We start from the raw sequence: 8831 nt of genomic DNA on the forward strand, positions 1-8831 counted from the left end.
TTAAATTTTCAGGCTGCACACTTGTTATTACCAGAGAGAATAAGGACACATTATGGGACACATTCTTGGCTTCTGAATTTGTGAAGTCTAAGCTTCTGGGTTAACCTATTAGCCACACATGCAGAGCCTCTCATTAGAAGAACAAGTATCTGAATACCCAGATACTTTCTGAATCATCCTGGCTGTAAATTCCCAACATAACCTTCAGCCTTAACCTTGCATATCACAGCAGGGAGGACTCACTAATAGAATTAAATTGCACACACCCTGCAAAGAAATACGTGCATGTGAAAGAAATGTTGCATCTTATTTATTCACCTTAAGTAAAGCTGCCAAACTGTCAGAGTCGGAATGCTATGTGTTGAAGTGCCAAGGTTTATCTGGAGAGAGAAAAAAGAAAAGAAGAAAATTACGTTAACTTCGGCGGACCACAAGGAATGTGGCCAAGCAGCATGTACAGACAAGCACAAAGAGTGAACACACACACACACATACACACACACGCATGCACGCACGCACGCACACACACACAGGGAAAGAAAGAAAACGAGTCAAAGTAGACAAAGGAAGCCTATCATCCTGCAAAGCATTTTCAAATGGACACACAGTAGTTTACATTCATTCTGGCCCACAGTCTCCTCTTTGTGACGACAGACCCATTTACACACGCTAAATCCCTCCCGTAAGTAGAGAATACAGCAGCAGAAGAAGAACTCAGCTCCATATTTAAGTCCAAGAATAAATTAAATAATAATAAACAGCACGATTACAATAGGCCTTCGCAGCGCTTAGCTGCTCGGGCCTAAAAATCAGACCGGTCAAAGAAACACATTTGCGATTATTTTCTTTGTTGCTTTTTGTCTAAAAATTGTCCATTTTATTGTTGGCTCTGGAATACACTAATTTGCTTATTCACCTACATCTTTTCTGTGTGAGGCAACCAGATTTTCAGATAATATCTTCTGAGGTTTTAAAAACTTTGGGTTAAAACACCTAAGCAAGGTGAGTAAAACCCAGGCCCACAGCATTATAGATCCTCTTACATTCCTGACAGTTAACATTAGGTTTACATGCTGCCGGCCCATAGATCTAATCAGCCCTTATAGTATTGTTTGCTCTAGTGTCATAACAGCATGTCTTGGAGATTTTTTTTAACCCCACTTGTCCTCCTCACTGTGCGTCATGGCAAATTAAACTTGAGTTCTTGTGCAGCCTTGCTAGTCAGTTACTGTCACAGGCAGGTAGAATAAATTTGGAAATAAAGTTGCAAAGTATTCAACAATAAAATGTAAGAAAATGGCAGGTGGCAGGATAGCAAAACTGTAAAATGTGCATTGCAACAGTAGGATCTGACAAGGACAGAATAATTACCTGCAGCTTAAATTCAAAGAAAGGTGATTGATTGCCTGGACAATTACAGTGATGTATCACAGCTGTTAAGGAAGCAGAGTGGGGGTATCAATCCAAAATATTGATAATATTGATTGATGTTAGCGTGGTTATGTTGATACTTTAGTTTCAGATTCCATCTTGAAATTTTAGTTCATTTTTGTATTGCAGTTTCTCAACTCTATCTCAGTTTTGATTTGCTCTCAAATAACTATTATTTGCATTTAGTTTATTTAGGAGAAATGCACATGAACCATGTTAACATGTTATTTAATTTTGTACTCAACTCTAACTTTGTCAAATTGTGTCTGAGGTTTGAACAGAATAATTCAAAGGAAAAAGCAAAAAACACCTAAAGGTCAGAAGTTTAAATAAAACTGTACTTATCAAAAACAAAATATGTTTTTTCTGTACCTTCACAAGAAACTCAGTTACTGAAGAAGATGAGTCCATTTCCCTTAAATGGAGAGTAAACAAACCTTTTACCAGCAACTGTCAGAGCATTCTGATTAATATTTCATCAACCACTATCAATGTAAATTTGCAAAAATAAGATAAAACTGCGACTGTCCACACAGCCCAGGGTTTATTCTGGCAAATCATTGACTTGTTTTATTATTTGTGGCACTGTTTTTAACTGCGAACCCAAAAATCTCTGTTATGTTTCTATCAGCTGCTTGGCAGCAGTGGGCGTCCAGCCGCGCCCGCCGGTGCATCTGAAAAGGCCATCTGGACAATGGCCTGACTGATGCACACCGGACATGTGCAAAGCAAGCCCACCCGATGGCGCACACTGAATGACGTGGTTAAAACCACCAGGGAACACAAGGTGGAAAAAAAAACCAAACAGAGAAACGCAGGGATTGTTGGAACAATGAACACAACAAACAGAACACAGACAAAACTAAACCTAATGTTACAGAACTTTGTATTTATTTATCTGGCTGTATCTAACTCCAGGAACCCATGATGCAGCATGTTTAGTGAATTTGATCTGTGATTTTTTCCTAGATGTAAAGTTTATTAGTTTTTTTGTGGTTGGTTTAAGAATTTATATTTTCTTTAACAAAACACTTGTTTTGTATTTAAAGCTTGACTACCAACTAACTCATCTCTGCTCTCCTTCACAGAAATGCTGTCTTTTTATACATTACAACCTTATTCATACATTCATCATTCATGCACACCATACTCTGCTGATTTAATGGACTTTCACACTTCCTAATTTCACACTTCCTTCTTAATTTGGACTAAATGAACTAATTGTATAGCGCTTGCACACATCGTGCGTCTTGCTTTTTGTTGTGACCTTTGAGTCAGGTCATAACATTTTTTCGTAGAGGAAATGTGACACCATAATTACAGCTGCACCTTCATCTTTCAGAGATTGAGGGGATGAACTAAAGAGATGGATTCGATTTCATCTGCTGGCATATTTAGCTACTGTTTCAACTCCTCTAATACAGCCGAAGAACTTACAAATAAAATTGTTTTAAACTTGAGCTATTGACTTCTATGTTTTTAAATTGCTGAGAGCACATATAGAAACTAAGATAACTGGAACCACTCACTTGCTGCCAATCAGAATATGATCTACCTGCCATTTTTGAAATCTAAAATACCTCCTGATCAGCTCTCAGCTGTTGTTGTTGATCCTTTTTTTGAAGACTTTTGGATATAGTCGTGTTAGTTGTGTGTGGATACAGTAGATTTGGACAGCTTAAATAAAGTCGTGCATACATTGCATAATAATTTTCTTTTTTCATTGCCGATGGAATAAATAATGCATACCCAGAGTGACAACTAACTGTTATGCAGCAGTGACATTTTAGAAATGTTGGACAACTTGGGAATCATCTTTGCAAACTGCCAAGTAAATACTGCCTCAGTTTAAGAAACATCGTCTCTTCAAGACAGTCTTTCAGATCAGTAAAAGGAAAGCTTTCAGCAGCCAGCATACCTCAAGGCCATGCACTTACATTTCTCAAAAGGGCACACGTCAGGCTGGATTACTTTCCCATTGCGCCTCATTTCAACCAGCTTGGTTTTGGCAAAATAAATGTTGAGGCCTTTTATTTATTTATTTATTTATTTATTTATTTTTTTCACTCTCCAGGATTGGTGAGATCATCACTGGGAGTCTATTTTTGGGATATGTGGCTGCTTTTGGCTTGGAAAAGCTCATTCACAGCGCTGGGCGGTGCTTGTTTGAAACACCAGAGGGCGCTGTTTCCCCCACAGATCAGATTCAGTGCATGGGAAAGAAAAGAAAACAAAAAGCAGACATGCTTGAAAGAAAAGACACATAGGGGTTATTATTATTTATTATTTATAATTATATTTTATGTTACTAGTTAAAAAGGTGCAACTGAAACTGAGACCGCTTTTGAATTATAGTCTTTAAAGTATAAGATCAACATTTCACTGAACAGGAGTAGACAATATGTTTTATGATTAGTGGATTCTTTGATTAGTAGCAGGAACAAACAAGTCATTATCTCCCAAAGAAATGCCAGTATGTTTCCTGTTTTGTCCTCATCTGGTATTTTTCCTTCTAATCTGTTTTGCTGGTGCTGCAGTGAAAGAATCATGTGCAAATTCTTCACATACATTCCCCTTTTTCATTTCTGTGTCTTTTAAAAAGCGTTGCTTAGGTGCTTTAGCCGACTGTCTGAGCAGCGACTGTATATCTGACACAGCAGGGGTTTCCACATATAATGGACCTTGATTAGTTTGAGTCCTCACCAAGACTCAAAGCTTGTGAGAGAAATGTATTTATTATTATTATTATTATTCTCCACTATGACCTGTATTTGCTGCTTTGATTTGAAGGTGTGACACTTTTTTGGATACACCTCTTCGATTGCTGGTTAACCCAAACAGCCAAAATCAGCCAACTTAGTGCATTTAGATGTCTAGTCTTCTTGCAAATATTCCGTCTGAAACTGGAAGAAATGGGATTTGAACATAGCACTGTTTAAACCCCCCTAGACTGATCTGAAGATTTCAGATAGTGTTGATCTACTGAATTTTCACACAAAAACATTTGTGAGCTTTACAGAAAACGGTCTGAAAAAGAGAAAGTATCCAGCTGAGTGAACGAAAAATGCATTGCTGACATCAGAGACCGGAGGAGAATGGAAAAACGGGTGGAAGACGATAAAAATGTAATGGTAGCTCAACTTACAATGCTTTACGGCCAAGATATGTTAAATGCTGTATCTGAGAGTAACAACAAATGAAGCGTAAGGTAAGCCATAGCAGTAAACCTTAGGTTATTTTGGATCCCTTAGTAGTACCTCTAAAACCACAGCATACCCGTCCACCTTTTAGGACACCTGTACCCAACTTCTTCAAGTTATACCAGAGCTCAGATCAACTCAAATTGGTCTCCTTTTATTATTTTTTTAGTTATAAATTCTTTCTTTTGCAACTTGTGTGATGGTAAAGTGGACATAGACGCAGGTGGGTCACATGTAAGATATACATTTTTTTACTTTGTGACAAGGAATTTTACAGTCCATCTGCATTGATTTACGTTTAACAATATCAAGGATCATAAGAGATAGTGTAAAAAAACAACAACATATTTGCATTCATGAGCAAATGGGCATTTTTGGTCTCTTAAGTCTCTTGTTCAAACCTTAAGCCCATCTTTGCCTTTGTGTGTCACATCCATACATATAATATTACATCAGAAACCAAAAAATAATAGCACATTAAAAAAAAAAAAACAAGGTCACATTACAAAAACAGAACAAAAACAAAAATCGCTAAAAACAAAACAAGTCACATGACAACAGTTAAGGGCTGAAGACCTTTGACCTACTTATCTGATTTTTAGGGTTTACAGTGATTTAAATCTCACTATCAGGTTATTTCTGAATGAAGGTTTTTTTTAAATCCCGCTTTGCTTGAACCTGCGGCTTGTTGCACCGCAGCTCCCCCCTTCCCCAAACTCCGCACCTCCACCCTCTTTCCTCTCTCCACCTCCCATTCCTCCTCCTCCTCGTTCCACTCTGCTGTCTCTTTAGCGCTGCAGGTTGAATCCATTGCCCCTATTTCCTGTCACATGGCGTGGAAATAGGATCCCTGGTTTCTACTATCTGCTCTCGTCTCCGCGGTGTCAGCGTTGTGCTGCGGCTGAAGTACCTGCCGTGACGCTCAGACACTTTTTGTCTTGAAGCGACTCTTGTCTAGACTCCTGCCAGCCAAGCAAGCCGGTCGCCAGCGTGCGCATCAGGCTGTACTTCACCTGAGAGGAAGAGCCGCTTCAGACTTTTTAACTCGCACCATGGACTCCTGGAGCGCCACCTCTGCGCTTTTCCTGGCTGGCTTTATTACATCGGCGGCTTTTCGTCATTTCGACAGCGGTAAGTGGAGCTGTCCCGCTCTCCTTTTGGGCCAGATGAAATGCGACAAAGTTGTGCTCTACGCGCCGGTGAAGCTGCAGTCTAAAAGAAATGACACACATCATAACGCGTGAAGATAATGGTTTTAAATCAGAATCAGCAGCTGGTTGACTTCATCCAGCTGAAACTGGATGGAGTGTTTGGTTAAGATGTTTACAAGTTGAAGTGAAAGCACGAAGGAAGATCAGCTGAGATAAAGTTGGAAGGTGAATGTGACTGATCTGATGGGACGCTTCGATGATCACTTGTCCCCATACACCTCAGTCAGTCCTATTAAACTAGCGCACATTAATCTAAACACACTACATATATGTGTGTGTTAAGTGGCATTAAAATGATCACTTCAGTTTGAATCAATCAGACAAGGATTTTGACATAAAACGTCATCTTTTACGCACATTTTCCTGCGACATCCTGGCGTGTTTACCTCCTCTCCTTGAACAACTTCAAAGCAATCTGTAGCTTTTCTCATTTTTAACGATGGAAACAGAATTTTTCTACTTTCCATAATGACACCGACACAGCCCGCACAGCGCTGCTGGCTTTTGTTAATCTCACTGAACCATCCAGACATCGGTCAGTCCCGAAGTGAACCTCAGTCATCTGATGTTATCCATTTAATTCGCCACCGAGCCCAAATTAATACGCAGGAGAAGGGCAAAAAATAATAAAAAAAAAAATAGGCAGAAAAATTGTTTGCGTCTGTGCGCAGAGCTTCAAAGTCCCCTGCCGGATCCTCCCGGAGTGCGTTTTGTTTTTAATGTGAATATCTAATAATGATGACCGCACAAACCGCGCTCCTCTTTGCTGTAATTTGCGCCGCGTTTCATGTCGGAGCAGCAAATCCTCGTGCTTTCCTTTTTAATTTTTTTGTCTCTTAATTATAGCCTTGGATTTCAAATTAGAGGGTCCACCATCTGGGCCAGTGCGTAAGTGCTCCCATGTGTACCTATGTATTAACAAAGTATTTAAAGCAATGGTATTCCCCTCATAACACTACGAAGGGGGGAAAGAGAGAAAAAAACCCAGTTCATGTTTAGTTTAAGTCAGCTGTGCCACATTTGCTGTACAGTAAAACAATAATTCACTAGATGTGAAATAAATCAGGGTAAGTGCAGGTTATGGCTGTATTATAGAGAGTTAATATGTTTAGTCTGGACAAATAAAGTGTCTAAGTGGATGTAAATATAAAAAGTTAAAGGATGAAGCACATATGCTGCTTTATTTGATCAAAAATCCAGTCAAGCAGAATTGGTTAAATATGAGTGGATTTTCTACTTTGAGGAACAAGACAAGCACGATAATCTGTTACAAGAACCCACAGAACATCTGTGATCTTACTGAGACCAAAAGGTTAGAGCCTCTATTCATTTATTAGAAATTCTTCAGCAGGTGGTGATTTCTCTTTGACTCCTCCAGCTGAGACGTGCATCATCTTATCAGCGCTAGCCAGCTGCTCTTGCTTTCGTGAAAGTGCATCTAAAACGATTACGCCGGAGAGATTCCAGTGTCCCGGCAGACTGCAGAATTGCATCAAGCAGAAGTCTAATAAATGTTTTTCACCAGAAGGGAGAAACATCACTGAGTTTGTGCTGCGGCCACACAAGCGGAAAAGCACACCCACACGCACACAGACGCATACGTTTATCCAAGGCTTTGCAGCAGCATGATTGTAGCAGTGGGGCACTAAATTACTTTTATACCACCTACAGGTCCTTGCAAAGATATTCCTACCTTTTGAACTTTTGTGTGCTTTTTTTTTTGGGTCAAGTTATAAGCACAAGCTTCAATTTATGGAGATTTGGTGTGCTAGACCAAAGCAAAGTACCACATAATTGTAAGGTGGAAGGACAAATGATGAACAGCAGACAGACCAGAGGCAAAGTTGTGGTGAAGATTAAAGTAGCATTAATCTATACAACAATATACCAACCTGTAAACATTACTGTTTAAGCCATCATTTGAAAATCTAAAAAAAATTCAGATGCAAAGAGAGGACTGACCAGAAGCAGCCACATCAGGGCCGGTCCAAGCCTTTTTGGGGCCCTCAGCAGATTTTCATTTGGGGCCCCCTAAGCTACTCTGTGTGACATGCCTACTATCATTAGCATTGTTTGTAATTAATGTGCATCATGATGGTGTTGTTATGGCTGCTGATTTTAACCTCACAGGAGGAGCAAAGAAAGAAAAAGAAATATTTGGATTTTGAAAAACGGTGTGTTGTCTTATTTTAACTATTTAAAAGTAACATCAGCTGATAAACACTACATTTACAGTAAACAAATGTTGTGATATCTTATGTTTCCCCCAAGAGTGGGAGCAGCCATCAGCAGGAAGGAGAATGGGCAAACATGTCAGTTTCTAAATATGCAAAGCTGAGAAATGCTCTGAAATAACTCAGTCAGCTGAAAGCAACTTTACGTCACAGTTATCAGAGTTTCACTCTAAACCTTAGATCCTTCTCCATCCACCTGACTGTCATGAACCAATTTGTCTTGGTCTATCACATGAAATCCTAATAGCATACCTGTGGTTGCAATGCGACAAAACATGAAAATCTTTAATTGCTTGAATACTTTTGCAAGGAATTTCATAATAACACAAAAACATCTGTAAATCTCATTCTCCCAATATAACACAGTGACCTGTTCCCAGAAGCTTCATAAAGAAAATCCCACATGATCTCGGGTCAGAACGATCCTTGCGGTTGCTGTCTTGGCGACTCGTTTGGGCCGTTCGCACCAAATGTACACATGAGGGGAAGCCGATTCCTGTCAGAGCTGTCAGGATGAGCCATAATTGAGTTGCTCTCTAAGCCGGTAATGATGCGGCTCATGATGTTGGTTGCCTGAACAAGCCCAAGCTGGTTAATCAGAAGAGATTTATTTTGCTCTTGATGTTTCCCTGTAACCATGACTGGTCTTGCTCGGGGTTAACAGTCGAGGTCAGTGGTGAAACAGAGATTATGTGTGTGTCTAAGTCTTATGTGTGTGAGAAAATATGCATGATCTTATAGTAATTGAAAATGTG

The sequence above is a fragment of the Poecilia formosa genome, unplaced genomic scaffold (assembly GCF_000485575.1).
Source record: "Poecilia formosa unplaced genomic scaffold, Poecilia_formosa-5.1.2 Scaffold20, whole genome shotgun sequence".
Lineage (NCBI taxonomy): Eukaryota > Metazoa > Chordata > Actinopteri > Cyprinodontiformes > Poeciliidae > Poecilia > Poecilia formosa.